Raw genomic sequence first — 20,979 nt, 5'->3', positions numbered from 1 at the left:
TCCATTTTTTACATAATAGTGTGTACATGTCAATCCCCATCTCTCAGTTCATCCTACCCTCATTTCCCCCCCTTGATGTCCAACATTTGTTCTGTATACATGTGTCTGTTTCTGCTTTGCACATAGGTTTGTCTTGTACCATTTTTCTAGATTCCATGTTTATACATTAATATACACATTGCTTCACTCTGTCTGACAGTCTCTAGGTTCATCCACTCTCTGCAAATGGCACAAGTCCACTTCTTTTTGTAGCTGAATGATATCCCATTGCATGCATCACCACATCTTTATTTATTCTTCTGTTGGTAGGCATCTAGGCTGCTTCCATGTCCTGGCTATTATGAATATTAATGGTGCTGCACTAAACTTTGGAGTTCATGTATCTTTTGAAATTATTGCTTTCTCTAGGTATTTGCTCTCATCCTCTGTCATCCCCTTCTTTTCCTATCTTCAATATTTCCTAGCACCAGGGTCTTTTCCAATGAGTCAACTCTTCATATCAGGTAGACAAAGATTTGGAGCTTAAACTTCAGCATCAGTCTTTCTAATGCATATTCAGGATTGATTGGTTTGACCTTGCAGTCCAAGGGACTCTCAAGTGTCTTCTCCAATACCACAGCTAAAAAGCATCAATTCTTCAGTGTTTAGCCTTGTTTACGGTGCAACTCTCACATCCATACATATGGTACTGTTCTCTGTAGTGACTGTATGAGTTTACACTGTCACCAACAGTGCAAGAGGCTTGCCTTTCTTCCACACCCTCTCCAGCAATTATTTTGTGCAGCTTTTTGGTAATGACCATTCTGAACAGTGTGGGATGATACTTCATTGTAGTTTGATTAACCTTTTACTATTGTTTACTGATGTTGGGTCTCTTTTCACGTGTCAACGGCTCTTAAAGCCCTGTGCCTGCATGGTGCTTTCCCCTTATCTCTCATCAAATAGGCAAACCTGCAAGATATGGAGCATATCCACACAAATATCCACATCCCATCCCGTTAAACTGGATCTGTCCCCATGGGAACTTATGTTTACTTCTCATTTAACTGGAGGCAGGTCTGGCAACATGGCTAGCTGTGGGCAATGTAACATGAGCACAAGTTTTAAGGGTTATGTGTGGTTCCACCATCTTTCCTTTTTTTTTTTTTGTCTGCCACAGGAATGCCAATATCCAAGGCAAGCCCTGCTCCTTCCCCTGGATGCCAGAAGGAAGAAACAGGCCAGAGTAGGGCCCACCTTAGGTCTTGAGCAACATGCAAAGGTGGTGAGACAGAAGCCTTCATTGTGGCCAGCGGAAACTAACGACTGTGTAACATCTCCTCCCACGAAATCCATATTTTGAGGGTTTGCTGTGTGCCAGGAGCTTGGCAAACATCACTTTCTTGATTTCACAACAACTGTATGAAGGGGTTATGATAATCCCTGCCCTCCTACCCCCACCCCGCCACCTCAGGAAACTGAAGTACAGGGAGGTTAAGTTCTCTAAAGCTACACAGCCAGAAAGCAACAGAGCCAAAATGTAAACAAAAGGCTAGCTGATTGTTAAACACAAGCTCTTAGTCTTCTCCATGAACATTTGATGTCGAGTAAAAAAGGCATCATAATAACACCCGAAGGTTAAAGCTAGTATAGGTCCTGGAATGAGTGGCTAGTGTGACAGTAGCTAAAGCCCAGATGTCAGCGTGAGGCATCTTCGCTGTCCCCTGGTTGGGTTTTCCAGAGAAGCACGTACAGGCCCTGCAAGAGGGTTCTGGCTATTCACATAGGCCCAGGCAGCCATCCCAGCATGGGTGGCCAGGGCCTTGGTTTTGTTTGTTTTACAATATGTTCGAACATTGCCAGCTAACATTTTTCAACTTCTTTTTTCCCTTTTCAGTCAAACCAATTCCAAATGTTTGAAATGCTACATGGTGGGAAGAACTAAGAGTAACCAGCAGGACAGAATTTTTTTTTTTTTTTAATGAAAAATAAACACTTTGAAGAAAAACAAGATTCATCTCCTCACTCTAGCAGGGAAGAGAGGAAGGCAAACCATCACCCATTTCAGATATCATGGTAGAAAAAAGTTTTGTTTTGGGGGTTTTTATTGTTCAAGATGTCTTTAAATATTAGAGAGATGAAATGATAAATGATGTCTAACTTATGATGGAAAGTAACCTAAGTCCTTTGCCAACAAAGGTCCGTCTAGTCAAGGCTATGCTTTTTTCCAGTGGTCATGTATGGATGTGAGAGTTGGACTGTGAAGAAAGCTGAGTGCCGAAGAATTGATTCTTCTGAACTGTGGTGTTGGAGAAGACTCTTGAGAGTCCCTTGGAATGCAAGGAGATCCAACCAGTCCATCCTAAAGGAGACCAGTCTTGGGTGTCCATTGGAAGGACTGATGCTGAAGCTGAAACTCCAATACTTTGGCCACCTGATGCGAAGAGTTGACTCATTTGAAAAGACCCTGATGCTGGCAAAGATTGAAGGCAGGAGGAGAAGGAGACAACATAGGATGAGATGGTTGGATGGCATCACCAACTCAATGGACGTGAGTTTGGGTGAACCCCGGGAGTTGGTGATGGACAGGGGGACAGGGAGGCCTGGCGTGCTGTGGCCCATGGGGTCTCAAAGAGTGGGACACGACTGAGTGTTTGAACTGAACTGAACATGAGTCCTTATTAGTTAGGAACCTCTTTAGTTGCGATAACAAGAAGTCAATCCAATTCTTCCTTCTTCTCTATATCTCTGTCCTTTGCTGTATGACCCTGTGAGGGGTGTCTTGTTACTGTAGATAGGATCGACTTTCCTCATTGACCCCATGGGGCTTGCTTTGCCAACAAAAGGAGGAAGTGCCAATATGCCAGCTCACAGCATAAACTAATGCCAAAAGCTCAGCTTCTCTGCACACCAGTACTGAATCAAATCTCAGAGATACAGTTTCGATGAAGTAGGAAAGGGTAGCTTTAGTATTTTGCCAGACAAAGGGGGCCACAGTGGGCTAATGTCCTCAAAACTGTGAGTCCCACTTGGGAAAGATCGAGAGAGGCTTTATAGTAATTGTTCAAAGAGGGAATGATCAGCTTGTGGACCTTCTTCTGATGGGTTGGTGAGGTAAGTTAGAGTCAGCATCATCAGCCTTCAGGTCCAACTGCTCTGGAGTCTACATGCTTGGGGGTGGCATATCATCATGGACTTCTCCCAAATGGAGGGGGTTTCAGTATCTGCAAAGCAGTTCAAAGATATTACTGTGTCTCTCCCTTGACGGGGAAACAGGACTTTGCCCCAAGGCTGCTCTAATTTGCCCCAAGGCTGCTCTTGACCGTTTCTCCCTGGTCTCACATCCCCTGCCTTCTCTAGTTAACAGTCTCTTCAATCCGTCCATCAGGACTCAGGAAATGTCATGGAAGCTGAATGAGGGCTGTTTCCTGCAGTCAAAGAAAGGGGGGACATAAAGGCCTTGTACCCAGGAGCCCCACAGGGCCATGCATGGTATCAGAACCTCAGGGAGTCTTGCTTCTTTCATTCGTTCTCGTGACTGCTTCTCCCTCCATGAGAAAAACATGCCTGGGCTAGCCTGTTGACGCCAGAAAGAGACCACGAGCAGGAGGAAACATGAGGTACACCCAGCCCAGCCCAACCCAGCTTAGCTCACTCCTGGCCAACCCGAACACTCTCAGGGTAGACAAACGCTGATTGCTGTTTGTTCCAGAGAGATTGTAGCTGTTTATCATACTGATAGACCGATTCAGGGCAGCTTCAGTGAAAAACAATGTTTATTGAGAGGCTAGAAAGGGAGTCTGTACAATCTGAGGGAGATCAACCAAATTGGACCTAGAGAAGCGCCAAGGCCATAACCTGAACTTGAGCAGCAGAGTTAGTGGACTTTATGTGGCTCTGCCATGCGTCTTGCTCTCTCGGTCAGTTACAGCTTCTCAGAAGAGTCCATCGCGTTGGCCCTACCTGATTTTCTGGGCCTCCTCTTACCGAACGGCATGGCCTCTTGGCTGTGGCCCTCTTCTGTGGCAAGCCTTTCCAAAGTGCTAGAGTCTGAAATGATGACTGGAAAAGGGTCCAACCTAATTTATTTAAAGCGAAGGAAAAACGTAATCGCACCCGAAGTTTGGCCCAGAGCCTAGTTTCTCATGTTTGTTTGTCTCCCCCCGCCCGCCCTGCCGTGCGGTGTGTAATCCCGTGCCCTGCCCGAAGGGAAGGGTGATGGAATTCTCCTCAAGACGCTTCAAGTCAAGGACACACAGGAAGAGACTAGATCGCGGCGCCCACCTCCGCGTCCAGTCTTCTGCGAGCCGCGCCTCTGCAGTCTCCCAGTGCCCACTAGCATTTTCACAGCTAAAGCCGTGCTTCATCTCTTTCTGCCTGGAGTTCTATTCCAGCAGCTTACCTTAGCTGGTTATGAGTTCCTTGAGCACAAGGCTCTGGTAAGGATCTGTCCAACCCATTTCATAGCCCGTCTACCAAAATTTCCTCATGTATCCGTCTCCCAAACCTGCCCTAACGGATTGCTACAAAGCGTGTGGCTTAAGACCCAGAAATGTATTCTCTCACAGTTCTGGAGGATGGAAATCAAGGTGTCAAAGAGCCACGCTTTCTCCAAAGTCTCCAGGAAGAATCAGCTCCATGCCTGCCTCCCTTTCTTTCTTTGGCTACACTCTGCGACCTGTGGGAGTTCCTGGACGGGAGGTGGAACCTGTGCCCCTGCGGTGGCGGAAGGGTGCAGTCCCAAGCACTGCAGCACCAGGGGAATCTCCTGGCCTCCCACTTCAGTTCCGATGCTGTTAGCAGTCCTCGGTTTCCCCGGCTGACCTCAGTCTCCCTCCTCACGTGCTCCCCTCATGCGTGTGTCTCTGGAACACACGCGTCTTCTCCTCTTCTTATGAGGACGCACGTCATATGACACTAGGGGTCCACTCCGCCCCATATGACCACTTCTTAGCTCATTGCATCTGCAGAGTCTATTTCCCCATACAATCACATTCGGGGTTCTGGGAAGGATGCGAATTTGGGGAGAGGAAGCTGGAGACACTCTTTCAACCCCGTGCGCCTAGTGCAACAGCGTCTTGATCTCTACAGGACTCTCAGAGCTGGTCGGGTCATGCTGCTGTCTAGCCAGTAACCCCATCATTCTCTTTTTGAATATCTTTCGTTAATGGGGTGCTCAGTTCCTTGGAAGTCTGTTATGTTTAATTTTTAAAGAGCTGCTCTTTAGCAATTAGTTCAAATACACACCATCAATAAAAGTTTAGATAAATAATGTGGGCTATTTTGATAGAAGGGGATCTTGAACAGTCATTAAAATTATGAAGACCTATAGTTATTAACACATAAAACTTACACAACGAATTATTGAATAAAAGGCAGATTGTAAAGCACATTTTAAACTAATTAAACAAGTTAGTTTCATTTATTTAGAGACACAAGTGCATTTTAAAACATGAAACTTGAAAACAGTTGAAGTTATTTTTGGATGCTGAAAATAAAGATGGGCTTTTTTTCCCAAATATTTCTGTAGTGACTTTTTAAATTTATTTCGAAAATGTTGAAGTATTTTTCAATGATTATTAAAAAAGGGTGTTATTGTTTGATTAGAAATATTCTTTCTAATCACTTCCATCATTTCTCTGCTCAGTCTATGACTTCAGATTATTGTGAACTAATCTTAGTGACATTTACAAAAAAATCTCCAGTAAGACATTATTTGCCACCCCCCAAAAAATATAATTCATAAATTCTAACACTGACTCATTTCTTCCTTTATTTCTCTACCTTAGAAATGCAAGATCTTTAGCTTATGAATGAAAGAAAATAAATGAACAAGTTATCAAAGGTCATTTTGACAGCACCAGCTTCTATTATTCTTTTTAATTCTTACCAATTTAGTAAGTGGTGTATAGAATATTTTGTTTAATTTTTTGTCAACAATATCATTAAATATCTCTTATCAAAATCCTGTGGACAGAAGAGCCTGATGGACTACAGTCCATGGGATTGCAAAAGAGTTGGATGACTTGGCGACTAAACAACAATTGTGCTGATTAATCGTTTTACATTCCTTCTGTGAATTACCTGTAGTCCAGTTTTGCTCTTTTAAAATAATTGATCTATGGGATCTATAAACGTATTCTGATAATAACTCTGTCTTTGAGATATAGGTAATTTCTTATAGTCTATCATTTGGTTTTTATCTAAGTCTCATCATTTGAACTTTTCACTTTCAGACATAAAAACTTGCAAGTATTTTCTTTAGACTTTCTGCTATTCCTATGTTGCTTAGAAAGAACTTTCTCATTCCCGAAATTACAGGTAGTATTCTCTTCTATTATCTTCTGTAAGTGTATCTTTATTTTAAAGGCATAGTGAATAAGGTAAGACAGTTATGACAAAGCCCCTCAGTAGTGCAAAGCCTCTCAGTCTTGCCAGTTTCCTTTTCATGTCTTCAGAGTTTTTTACTCATTATTTCACAAGCAGTGAGTGGACAGTAGTCATCTGAGATTTAAAGACCAGTAAGTCTAACTGCTTGCCAATCACAAAGAGCTCACAAAAGACATTCTGAGATACTATTTGTAAAATATTTTGGTCATTTTCACAATTTCCCAGTTGTTCATTCTGGCTTGAACTCACTTTCAATAAGACAGAATTTTGAGAACATCTTTGATAAGCCATTTCATTGGGGAGATTGCATTCATTGTTGACACAATCTATATAAACCAGGTCCAGATGAAAGAGTTTGTATAAAATATCACCACCTGCAGTAGATCTAGACCAAGTGTTATTAGGATTACCACCATACTTAGTGATGCAGAAGTTTTTTCTGAATAATGGCTATGACCTTTAACAATTATTATATTAATGCTTAGAGCAATCTATAAAGAAGAAATTATTGAATTATTACCTCCATTTTCCACACACACAAAAAATTGAGGCATATAGGGTTAAATTTGTCTACAGTTCAATAGCTCGTTCAAAGCAAGAGTCAGAGTCAAATACACATTGCCTAATGGAGAAAGCAAGTTATACTTATTTTAGATGGTATGTATTTAAACAATGATAACAAAGTCCAGACAACATCATCAGTAATGGAGAAATGGTGCTTCTACAGCATTTCATGAACCACGTTATCCGTTAGTGAGTATACAGGGTTCACACTTCCCTACTGAGAGTCAAATGGTGGAAGGTTACAGGAAATTACTTTGTACAATATAAAGGAAGGAAGAGAGAAATTAGCATTTCAAAGCTGATGTGCATCTGAGAGGGAAATCTCTAGAACAGATCTGCACCATGCCGCAAGAGCTGCTGATTGACATGCAGTGAAATAAACAGGCACAGTGGTCCTCAGAGCCTTCTCCCATAAGATCATCCCAGTCAGACCACCTCCCCACTCCCTTCTTGCAACCTTGTCCCTCCATTCAACAATCCAAGCATCTTCACGCTCATGAAGCCTTAACACACCTATGCTGGATACCTATGAATCATTTGTCTGCAGTCTACTGAGTACTGCTTTTACCGTTTTGATGATTTATATGTAATATTTGTGTAATTCTTACTTTGTAAAACATTTATCTATACATCTCCTCGTTTAAGTTCTCCAGGTAATTCATCACTGACTCTATGCACATGAGTTTAAGCAAACTCAGGGAGCTGGGGATGGACTGGGAGGCCCGATATACTGCAGTCCAGGGGATTGCAAAGAGTCAGACATGAGTGAGCGACTGAACCGAACTGAGGTTATTCTAGCAAAGTACAGAAAGAAAAAGTGATACTTTTATTTTACAGGTGAGAAACATTATATGAAAATTCCTTTATCAGTGAGGAGGCAACACCTTCTCCAACCTCATGTCTTAACACAAGAACCTTGTCGGCAATAGTCCAGGACTAGTATTTTGTGAAATCTCTTTACCGTTGGTCCTACTGTTCCTAAAATACTTCCCCCCAGAGCTTCTAGTTCTAAATCCTTATCATGTTCTCATTAAAAGATAGTCTGTTGACAACACACACACACAGATGCACACACATGAGTCTATTGGAATGTATGGTTTCACTTACCATGATTATTTAAGCATCTTCAAAATGTGACAACTCCAGGAAACACACTTTAGCTCCATCCTTTTCATTTTAGCATAATTTCAATACTAAGGATAGCACTCAGTGTCCATTTCATGTATGAGAAGTTGCAAAGACATCTTTTTTTTTTTTTTGCAAAGATATCTTGATCATTAAGGTTAGAATCTTTTCAAGCCAAGGACTCTGAAGGAAAAATCTCATCTGAATGCAGAATTATTATTATTTTTCTATTTAAGAAAATGCTACTAGTGTATGGTTTCCTCTAATAGACACTTTCTGTAATTAGTCAGTGGAAATGGCAATATTGTCAGTGGAGCTATGAGAAAATGGAGAGATATGCCATTTGGGAACATCACTCTGTGCCCTATGGACCTTGAACCCCAGCAGCTATTTCTAAGGACACAGATTCACATCTGAGGCTCACAGGCTTTCCAGGGAAAGGCACATCTGCATAAACAGCTCAGGTCTCCTTCAGTGCTCCTGCCTAGAGCTTTCATCAGTGTCACTGGGTGTCCTTTGATGAGTTGCTCGCTTCTGCTCTCCAACCACAATTTCTGTTTAGTTCTCACCCCCCTCTCAAGAGAACGGGACATTTGGCAAGCTTAGAGATTGCTTTGCAGACAGTCATTCAAAAGCTCCCATGAACTCTCCCTCCCCTTCCCCCTTTTTTTTTCCTTCTTGCCCTCTTTAAGAAAAGTTATAGAAACTTTTCTAAATTAGAATAAATCTAGATGTCTGTGTAGAGGATGTTAGTGATTTTTAAGTTTTTTAAAAAGTCAGTCTGTTTTCCTGAATATGCAGTTTAGCTTAGCTTGTTCTTATCCTAATAGTGACTAAACTTGAAAGACAAAATACAGTAGGCATGATTAGAAACTTCCCATTAGTATATACACTGCTACTGTGAACGCAAAGCGTAATGTGTGTTCTGTACAGCCAGGATAAGGCAAATTAGGTAAGAAGTCTGATTCTCTTCACTCTGACAGGGTACAAATGATCATCTTTCCGGAGTGCAGGAGGAAATGAAGAAATAGCATGCTTCTGGAAATTTCCTTTTCAGCCCTGAGCAACCTAAAAACAATAAATTTGGTTAAAGCAGAACATGCCTTCCTAGGAGTCAGCAGTCTTTACAAACTGAATCTTCACAGACACCAGGTTGAGATTTTGACCCAAGTAATGCAGAGCCAGTCTTTTTATGCTTTCATTTTCTTTTTTTCACCCGTAAGGATGAATCCATTTTTTTTTTTTTTAAGCTAGGGCTAGAAACATTTATTGTACGGAGTACAATACATTGTCATTCATCACCAGGGTTTTAAAAGATTGATATGTAATTCATGGCTAAAGATTCCCCAGGGCATTATTCACTCATACAATGTGGGAAATTTGGATATGATGTGATATTGAAGAACAAAGAAAGGTTTACAGGCCAATTTTTATAGCTTTATCTCCCTACATACAATCTGTGCCCATATCTCTATTTATACCTTCACTTATCATGAAATAAAGTCAAGTAGCAATCAATCGTGTGGTAATAGAAGAGTTTATGAATGTGACAGTGAATTATAGCAAGTACAATCTTCACAGGTTGATATATATTTCCCTAGCAGTTATGCCATTTATTTCAAAGAACTTCAAAATTCACTTTAAGAAACTACACATTAACCTGTTTCTCTTGAGACTCCTTTCCATTTTCTGTTGTAATTTCCTGAGCTTGAACATTGGCCTTGAGCAGCAAGAATGTGTCTTCAATGTCCACTTCTTGCTACTTGCTATTGGCTTGAAGGCATTTGTTGAGGTGATTCTGAAAAATGACATTACCTTTCTTTGGGATCATCAGTTTTTCTGAGAGAATTTTGTATTATTTAGTTTTGCTTTCCTTTCAGAGTAAAGCTTTTCATCAGCTTTCTGTAATTTTTTTTCAATGAGATTTATGGGCTGAATAAAATGAGCTCACCCAGTGGGTGCTGTACAAGTAGCTTCCTGTGAATTCTCACGGTCAATTATTTTCAATGTACCAGTAGATCATAAATCTCAAAGGCCATAAAAATATTCTTTCTCAAGGTATGCTCTAGTCTGTAAATTCCAAGGTGGATGGCCTTCGCTTCAGATTCTAAAAGCTCTTTTTTCTTCCTTCTGTTTCACTACATATGATTTCTTAGTGTCTGAGACTTGTGTTACTGAGGGACAGTAACAAATCTCAAAATTTTCAACGTTTGTGCAAAACATAAACATTAAGAAGAGTGAGACCTACACAAGCTCTGCTTTCTAAGTATCTTTCAGCCTCCTGGGTGACAGAATTTCAGTTGTAGGAAAGAGAGAAATAATTCATAGAGTAAAAAAATAAAGAAAAAGAAAAAAAGGGGAGAAAGGGAAAAGTGTTTCATCTTTCCTTCAATGTTATACAAATAATCAAGGCTTATCAACAACAATCACTATATTTATTTTTAAAATATATGTTTTTCAACTTAACTTTTTCTGAAATAAGAATACATTTTAAATCCATGTGCACTTTCAATGCCACAGTGTTTCAGTTTTATTTACTTTTTTTGAAAGTCTTATTGAAAGGAAGGTATCTAAATATATCTAATATCTTAATATAGAGAAATGTATTCAAGTCCTACTTATTTCCTAGACCTGACCACTAACTGGCAAATAGAACATTAGCACATGTCTTGTGAGCCTGGAAAGCCAAATTCAACATTTATAATAGTATATGACATTGAAGCAGGAATCATATAATCTAGGAAGGAAACATATAATGAGGCAGTAAATGTGATAAACTCCACCCTGGGAGGTAATAATATAGAAATGGATCTCTGGTTGGGCCAAACACCAAAAGAAGTATGACCCTGCTGAGGAAGCTGCTCCCTGAGTGGAATACTGGACATAAAATGTTCTATTCTTTTAAAATTCTCTGTTTCCTTACATCAGTATCATAATTGACAGAAATAGTTCTAATTTTAACAGCCAGTGGATGTTTCTTTTTCTGAAAGGAAGTTGAAATCAGATCATTAGAGTAACACACACAATGTGTTGAACAAGTATTGCATGGAAGAGCCCAAAAGAATATTCCAACAGTGAACCAAAGATTGTGGGGCTCTTTTTAAAGAGTGAAGTGCATGTTCCAAAATTATCAATGTCTGAAACAATGTTCAATAGTAATGATAAAGAAATCACAGCTTGATAATTAAGTACAGCTTGGTGGAACAGAAGCTGAGGATCCATTGAAATATGTAGATGAGAGAATATGATCAAAGGTTTTGAGTATTAAATTACATTATTTACTGTTAAGTTGCACTTCACAGTATGAAGAAACTTTATAAAGCATTTTAAGGGGAAATTTTTAGTCTCAGGGTGAATTTAGTCTCAGGCATGAATTAACCTAAAGAGGGAATTATTCTTCTATCCTTATTTATTTCATTTCCACTTACCTAGTTATAGTGTGATAATTAATTTCCAGTTTTCCGATGAGGATTATTTAAGGGTTTGCTTTTTAAACCACCATTTACATATAGATATTTCTGGTATTTAGTGTGAGATGTGGTTATAAAACAGCAATGGTGGAGTACATTTATGATCATGTTTAATATTCAATATTAAAAATACTTTCCAAGGAAAGGGTACAAAACAAAAATCATGAAATGTTGTAGACCTACCATTTAAAAGGAAGAAAGTAAAACACTGCAAGGGTATAGGTGCTTCTTTATTCATCTAAGTTTTTGTTTGTTTGAGTTTTCCTATGGAAATGGGTGGGGAGGCGTATTCAAGAGACAATTTAAACCCCTGGATTCTGAGTGTGAGTATTTGCACCACTTAAAATCAATGCTGATGATGATTTAAGCCATGAAATTAAGACTCTTGCTCCATGGAAGGAAAGCTATGACAAAACTAGACAGCATATTAAAACGCAGAGGATTACTTTGTAGACAAAGGACCATATAGTCAAAGCTATGGTTTCCCAGGTAGCGCTAGTGGTAAAGAACCCACTTGCCAATTCAGGAAATCTATGAGATATGGGTTCAATCCCTAAGTTGAAAAGATCCCCTGGAGGAGAGCATGGCAACCCACTCCAGTATTCTTGCCTGGAGAATCCCAAGGACAGAGGAGCCCGGTGGGCTACGGGCCAAAGTGTCGCAGAGTCAGACACAACTGAGTGACTTAGCAGAGCTGCACAGTTTTTCCAGCAGTCAGTTGCCCCAGGTATAAGGACCATAGAGAAGGCTGAGTACTGAAGAACTAATGCTTTCAAATTGTGGTTCTGGAGAAGACTCTTGAGAGTCCTTTGGACTGCAAGGAGATCAAACCAATCAATCCTAAAGGAAATCAACCCCAAATATTCACTGGAAGGACTGATGCTGAAGCTAAAGCTCCAATACTCTGGGCACTTCATGACTTAAGTTGCTTAGAGACTGAACAACAAAAACAGCCAGTCTAATATCTTTTTCATTGCTGAGTACAAGAAGTAGTCGCTAGTTCTCTATAGACTTCAGTGGATGACTCATGATTATAATACTTATAAAAATGAAAGGAAAAAAAAAGAAAAAAAACAAATGGGAAATCTAGCACCACTCTCACATCTGGCCCTATGGAGCTGTTTTGTTCTGTTTGCCTGGCAGTTGAGAATCAATCTGGAATCCCACTGGCTAAATTATGAACTGCCAGAGGCAGATCTGTGCCATTGACTGTTACATCCTGGTGAACAGACTTCCTCAAAAAGTGAGACAGAAAAACTCTGGACCAACTGGAGAGGGTGTTACTCATTTCCACACATACCATCCCAGGTTGGTATGCAAATTGCCACTTCATATATCATATACAATGACAGTAGCCAAACAAAATAAAGAATTTGTTAAAAAAAGTTTGCCACTGTGAGATGCATACACAGCTGCTGTCTTAGAATGGCCTTTACATTGTAGAAGGCATTCACATTCTACAATGCGATTGTGGGATGGACACAGGGTAACTCCTAAATGTGAAAGAAATTAATGTGTAAAAAGGAAATGGAGGACCAGTTTTTTTCAAGATAGTAGAAGAACTTTTACCAACTTTTTGTTGGTAAACGTTCAGGAAGCTTTTCCCTCAAAATAAATTCGTATTAAAAATAAACTTGATAACACCACCCTTATGGCAGAAAGTGAAGAGGAACTAAAGAGCCTCTTGATGAAAGTGAAAGAGGAGAGTGAAAAAGTTGGCTTAAAGCTCAACATTCAGAAAACTAAGACCATGGCATCTGCTCCCATCACTTCATGGCAAATAGACAGGGAACAGTGGAAACAGTGTCAGACTTTATTTTGGGGGGTTCCAAAATCACTGCAGATGCTGATTGCAGCCATGAAATTAAGAGATGCTTACTCCTTGGAAGGAAAGTTATGACCAACCTAGATAGCATATTGAAAAGCAGAGACATTTCTTTGCCACAAAGGTCCATCTAGTCAAGGCTATGGTTTTTCCAGTGGTCATGTATGGATGTGAGAGGTGGACTGTGAAGAAAGCTGAGCGCTGAAGAATTGATGCTTTTGAATTATGGTGTTGGAGAAGACTTTTGAGAGTCCCTTGGACTGCAAGATCCAACCAGTCCATTCTAAAGGAGATCAGTCCTGGGTGTTCTTTGGAAGGAATGATGCTGAAGCTGACATGCCAATACTTTGGGCACCTCATGTGAAGAGTTGACTCATTGTAAAAGACTCTGATGCTGGGAGGGATTGGGGGCAGGAGGAGAAGGGGACGACAGAGAATGAGATGGCTGGATGGCATCACCGACTCAATGGACGTGAGTTTGAGTGAACTCTGGGAGTTGGTGATGGACAAGGAGGCCTGGCGTCCTGCGATTCATGGGGTTGCAAAGAGTCAGACACAACTGAGTGACTGAACTGAACTAAACTGACAAAAAAAAAAAATCTAAAAAAGAAAGTTCTTGACTTTTAGTTTATCATGGGCTCGGTGGTAGCTATGAATAAGAATTATACCAGTTACCTTTGTATTGTGGTTGATTTCATACAATTCCTGGTCTTGTAAAACTAGGCTGGACTATCTGTGTTTCTTGAAGAATTCTGACCCTCCTTATGCAGTCCCCAAACAAAACAAAACCATTTCTAAGACCCTGTTCTAAACAGGGATTATTCCAAGGTTTAAGAAGTGAAGTAGTAACAGAGCTGTATTCCTGTAGAGCCTACATTTAAGGAGGAAAAAAAAAAAGAAAATAAAATAATTCTTTTATGGTATTAGAAAGTATTAGGTATTAGGAGAAAAACAAACCAGGAGTCCAAGACTTCAGATAAGGAATCTGGATTCATGTCAGAGTATCTTTAGTTTTGAACTGGGTAATGTCACCAAGATGGGTTAGAAACTGTAGAAAATAGACAGAAAAGGGGTTTGAAGAGTAAGTTCTTGACTTCTAAAAATGCAAAATGCAAGACAGATGAGGAGCATCTGGCAAAAGAGATTGAGAAAGAGTAAAATCAGATGGCAAGAACATGACGTCCTGGAAGTCAGTGGTAAATGTCTCTATAGGTGAAGGTAGTGATTATCTGTGTGAAGTGTCATGGAGGGGTCAGATGCATGAGCACAGATGTCAAAAAGAGAAAAACATGCTGCAATTATATTTTAATACAATTTTGGTCACTCTGTGCACCCAGGGTCTGGGGAGAAGATGAAAACATAAAAAAAGAATGTGAAGTAGTAGCAAATTTTTGCTGTGTTTTGCACAAAAATGCACATTCTTACAGTAAGCTGTCTTGCCTTCCTGATTGATCTTGTCTCTTGCCTCTCCCTGAGACACCGTTTGCCTCTAGAATAACTTCTTTGAAGGACTGTATCCTGACCCTTACCTTCTTCCCACTTGCTTTATCATCTCTTTCTGGCCAGTCAACATAGCCATGAAGAACAGGCCCATGGACACTCGTGTTTGTTTACCCCACACATAGCACGGTGCCTTGAGCAAAAGAAGGCTTCATGGTGTTTACTACCGAACAGAGGAAGGAAGGGAGAATGATGGTGTTGCGAGGGAGGGAATTGAGACAGACAGAGAGCTCATGAAGGGAGGAAGGGATGGGGGGAACAGGAGAAAGATAGGTCTGCCCACGAAGATTGGCATTAAGTCAGTTTACAGAGCAGTGAGACATCTGGATACGTCTTCAGGGAAACGAGATACAACACTGAGAGCAACGCACATGCTGGAAAACTGTTCTCATTCCCAGCAAATAGCCATTTGTTATCTGCTTTATAAGGGTTCCCCTGTGAGCACTACAATTAGTCAAGGGTCAGTCCATGGAATCCTTTCAAGGTCCCATTAGCACTTAGAAAAGGGAGTGTTAAATCTCAAATATGTAAGTTCACCTGGTGAAAAGGCTTTGTCTTTACCCTAAACTTTTTTTAAATTGTTTTTTATTCTCAAAACAAAATTCAAGGTCTCTTGAGAAGAATTATGAAGCTGGTGGTTTTAATTAAGTTAAGTAAGGATTAGAAACATTATGAACTTGCTCAAGAAGGAATATAAGCAAAATCCTCTGAAACAAATCTGACAAAAAAACTTTCCATAAGGGTTTAGTAAATAATTCTTCTCTGTTCTGTATCTCATCTCCCCCAATCTACTCTCCATTTTCCTACTAAATATCTGAAGGAAGATTTCTGTATAAAATCCAATAAAACACGTTCCCATTTTTTTCTTGTAGAAATTTAATAAGTATCTATGCTCCTAGCCAAGGTCAGTTACTGTAATAACTGGTTCTAAATCTGGAAAGGAGTATATCAAGGCTGTATATTGTCATCCTGCTTATTTAACATATATACATATGCAGAGTACATCATGTGAATTGCAGGCTGGATGAAGTAAAAATTGGAATCAAGATTGCCAGGAGAAATATTGATAACCTCAGATACACAGATGACACCACCCTATGGCAGAAGGTGAAGAACTAAAGAACCTCTTGATGAAACTGAAAGAAGAGAGTGAATAAGTTGGCTTAAAACTCAACATTCAGAAAGCTAAGATAATGGCATCCAGTCCCATCACTTCATGGCAAATAGATGGGGAAACAATGGAAACAGTGACAGACTTTTATTTCGGGGGCTCCAAAATCACTGCAGATGGTGACTGAAGCCATGAAATTAAAAGATGCTTACTCCTTGGATGAAAAGCTATTACCAACCTACATAGCATATTAAAAAGCAGAGACATTACTGTGCCAACAAAGGTCTGTCTAGTCAAAGCTATGGTTTTTCCAGTAGTCATGTATGGATGTGAGAGCTGGATCATAAAGAAAGCTGAGTGCCAAAGAATTGAAGTTTTTGAACTGTGGTATTGGAGAAGACTCTTGAGAGTCCCTTGGACTGCAAGGAGATCCAACCAGTCCATCCTAAAGGAGATCAGTCCTGAGTGTTCATTGGAACGACTGATGCTGAAGCTGAAGCTCCAATATTTTGGCCACTTGATGCGAAGAGCTGACTCATTTGAAAAGACCCTGATGCTGGGAAAGATTGAAGGCAGGAGTAGAAGGGGGTGACAGAGGATGAGATGGCTGGATGGCATCACCAACTCGATGGACGTGAGTTTGACTGAATTCCGGGAGTTGGTGACAGGGAGGCCTGGTGTGCTGCGATTCATGGGGTCGCAAAGAGTTGGACTCGACTGAGAGACTGAACTGAACTGAACTGAACTGATACCGGCTTATAAATTCATCATCACCAATTTCATAACTAACATCATCATCACATTAAGTCATATTTATCGATCACTTACTTTGTGTTGAGCAGCACATTCATGTGTGTGTATGCACACGCTCATACTTGTTTGACTGTTTGCCACCCTTTGGACTGTAGCCCTGCCAGGTTCCTCTACCCATGGGATTTTCCAGGCAAGAAGACTGAAGTGCGTTCCCTTCCCTTCTCCACCGGGTCCATGTGACACAGAGAGCTAACCATCTCCCCTGTGTCTCTTGCACCGCAGGTGAATTCTTAACCTGCTGAGCCACTGGGGAAGCCACATTATGTGCATTAATTCATTTTAACCTTTGCAACACCCCCAATTTACAAAATGAGAAAACGGAGACTTTGGGGAGCTGGAAAGTCACATAACTTGTAACAGTGTAGAAATTCAAATCCAGACAGTGAAACAGAGCCAGCATTCTTATTCATAACTTAACATTGCTTTCCAGGGTAAAAGCTTGGATACTGAAGTCAAACAGACCTAGCTTTAAAGCATTTATTAATTATAAAACCCTGGACGGAAAAAAAAAAAACAACCCTGTTGACTCTAATCTTAATATTTTTACTTGTAAAATGATATTTTTTAAAAAAAATCAACCTTTTGTGGTTGTGTTGAGGCATCAATAAAAGTTGATTAGCAAAGAACAGCCCATAGTGTCTGTCACAGGGGAGTATTTTGTAAATTGTAACTATTATCATCATCATTGTTCCTGGTAGTCTGAAATCTTTGTAAATGATCTCTGCTTTCTTAGAAAACGTGAGTCAGTCCTTCCATAATTTCAGGGCTGAATTTGAAGTCATCAGATTTAATTCTCATATCCACCAGCAATCCATTTTCATCTACTTATTCAAAACTGGCATGTAGTATATTTATTTCATGAAGTCCTTCCTTCAGCATTGAAGTGACTAATTCCAACCACTTTTCATTTAAACTGGTTGACACGTTGATTTATAATTGTTACTCTACAATTCATCTGTCTAAAATTGTTTTCAACAAATAAATATTCACAAGTTTCCCTCAGAAAAATCACATCTGTATTTTCTTAAATTAGTACAGAGGAAGGATTGCCCAGGTGAACAGTGGCTATATTACAATATATATACACTGGAGCAGAAATTGTAGGAGAAAGGAACATGAAAATTATATTCAGTTTATTCTCAAAAGGACTTACAACCTATAATCAGGGACTAAATATAACCAACATTATATTGAAAGGCAGTCGTTATAGGAGATCCAAAAACGGAAAGCATTTTGTCATCAAGATGAGCCACTTTGCAGAAGAAAGTACCTGGATTTTAAAGTCTTGTGGTTTGGGGGTCACCCTGAGGTAGATATTATTCAGGTACAATCTGATCTAGGGCAAATCACTTAACCTCTCTGAACCTATAAGTTTGCATCTGAAAGACAAAAAGAGTGAGCCTCCCCTCTAAGATTGGTGCATTGATCAAATAAGATCCAGGGAGAAGGTGGATTGGAAAGCGCCGTGCCCACCTGGCCGCCTAGCAGTATGCAAACTGTCTCAGTGGTTTCCTTTCTCCTCCCTCTATAATAAAACAACAAAGCCACCCAATAAATACTTCAATGGGGATATTATTGGACTTTTTAAGAACTTACTCCTTTAACTTTCTTTCAGACTTAAAGGAACATGTAGATATTATTTAACAGAACTACAATTTGCTATCCTACCCTTAAAACTTTTCAACGCTCATTAAAAACTGCAACCATGTGAAAAATTCATTTGTACCTTCAGCAAAATCCCTGTTGAAGATATTTTCTATTATGTCCCTCAAAGTGCCTTAAATTATCGCCAATCTATAAATGGCTCATAGAATTCCACACCAATGAAGAGTCTGCTCTGGTGACCTGAAGCCCTTCTCTTTATCTGACAGGTGGTTGAAATGGTGATGGTGTCACAAGGGGTGGCCACAGATGGGCTCTGCCCCTCTAGCTCCACCACCAGGATCTGCTTCTATGCCTTAAGTGCCAGCCCTCCAGAAACAATCTTAATGATGTTTCTTGATATGGAGAATGTTTGTTTTACCAATATCTTACAACGACTAAAAAACACATCTTTATAAATCTTGATTAGCATATCAATCTATAACATACTTGAGATAAAACAGTGTGCTTTTCAGACAGATACAACTTTAAGACTGTTCTAAAAAAAAAAAGACTGTTCTAGCCTGCCTCCCACCTTTTAATCAGGTGTTCCACAGCTCAGGAAGTTCTAGACTCACAGATGGATGTACGCTACCATGCTCTTACTTTTTTCCTCCTCTCTTAGGAGGATTCTACTTCAACTGTATTTTTTTTTTCCTGATTTAAGTGGGAATCAGGTTGCATGGAATCCCATGAATCTCTGAACTCCCTTTCTCAAAGCAACAATCTAGTTAGTCTTAGATGGAAAAGTCTCAGAAAGCCTGCTTTATTTCTTTTTCTTCTTCCTGTCCCAATGTAGAATGTTAAGCCTTTTAGGAATCACTCCCATAAATAAAAGTAAGTATAATTTAATGCTCCATTTAAGTAACTAACTTGTCTCAGCTTCCTATGGTAATTACTCAATTATTTTTAAGTCTTCTAGACTAAATAAATGAGTCCTTGTGACAAGCCATCTCGAGTTTTTTTTGTGTGTGTGAAGTGGAATTACATTAAAATATATAAAAGGAAGACACAATAAAAGGCTCATGGAAGTTTAGAGTTGAAGAAAATGTAAAAGTCATCTAATATAATCTTCAGCTTGATTTACAGATCCTTTCTGAGAACTTTTCAAGTTGGTTGAGGGTAAAGGTCCTCACCATCTATTTCACTTTGTATGCCCCCACAGAGCATGAACTTCACTGATCTACACACAATGGGTTCTCAATAAATATTTCTGACAATTGTTGAAATCTGTAATATATAACCTCGTTGGGCCCAACTTGTCAGTGCCTATTGGTGAATATAAATTATTTCCTGTGCTGGATGTCCACCTTCATAAACACTAAATACTGAATGTTGATGGTCAAAGTAAGAATGGAAACTTCTCAGAATTTACTGGATCATGGAGGGTGTAACTCAAGAACAGTAATGTTACTTTAATGTAGCAGTCTGGGTGCTAATATGATATATTTCTGCTATTAAATTTTAAGAGGATTTAGGAGAAAAGGTTTTAGCACTGGGTAGAAGACATTTTACAACATCTGGTTTGGCATTTCAGGAAATATTCCCCAGAAAGTCCTGCAGTCCACTCATGAAAAATGAAGAGAAAAATGTCTGGCTTTTCTCTGACCTCTATTAAATGAGAAGTTTCATGTAAGGCTAAATTTGCCTTTCTCTGGGTCAACTTTCTATCAGTAGAATGCAGAGAAGATGTAAAAGAAGATGATAGAAATGGAATGGGGTTGATAGAAATAAAACTGAAAAAACTGATTCAAAAGGAGGTTTTCACTACAAAATAATAGAAATAATATAATTATTCCAGCCCATGTACCCTGTTGTCTGATACAACACAACTCATGACAAACAGAAAAATCTCCACAAAGTCCTGACATATTGAGACCAGTCCCAGAGCTTGCAAATGTGGTCAAGTGGGATATCCACACATTGAGGAGAACAGAGGTAATCAATGAGCTGCTAGAACTTCAGTATCATGTATAAGACCTTAGCTCTTTGAGGATTGAACTTTAATTGAGTGATGTTTGCATTACTAAGGAGCATATTGTTGTTTGGTTCCTAAGCTATGTCCAACTCTTTTGTGACCCCATGTAGCCTGCTAGGTTCCTCTGTCCATGGGATTTTCAGGCAAGAATTCTGGAGTGGGTTGCCATTTTCTTCTGCAGGGGATCTTCCTGACCCAGGGATCGAACCCAAGTCTCCTGCATTGCAGGCAGATTCTTTACCACTGAAGTGAAGTGAAGTCGCTCAATCATGTCCGACTCTTTGCGACCCCATGGACTGTAACCTATCAGGCTCCTCTGTCCATAGGATTTTCCAGGCAGTAGTACTAGAGCGGGTTGCCATTTCCTTCTCCAGGGGATCTTCCCGACCCAGGGATCGAACCTGGGTCTCCCACATTGTAGACAGAAGCTTAACCATCTGAGCCACCACTGAGCCACCTGGAAACCCCACTGAGGTGCTTAGCACAAAGTAAAAATTAATAAAATTTTGTGATCCAATTAATAGAACATTTGTTTTTGTCATCATTGTCTTATTTATTTTTTTTATCACCTTTTTACTCCAGT

This window comes from Oryx dammah, unplaced genomic scaffold, assembly GCF_014754425.2.
Source record: "Oryx dammah isolate SB20612 unplaced genomic scaffold, SCBI_Odam_1.1 HiC_scaffold_26, whole genome shotgun sequence".
NCBI lineage: Eukaryota > Metazoa > Chordata > Mammalia > Artiodactyla > Bovidae > Oryx > Oryx dammah.
This window is presented reverse-complemented; position numbering follows the sequence as displayed.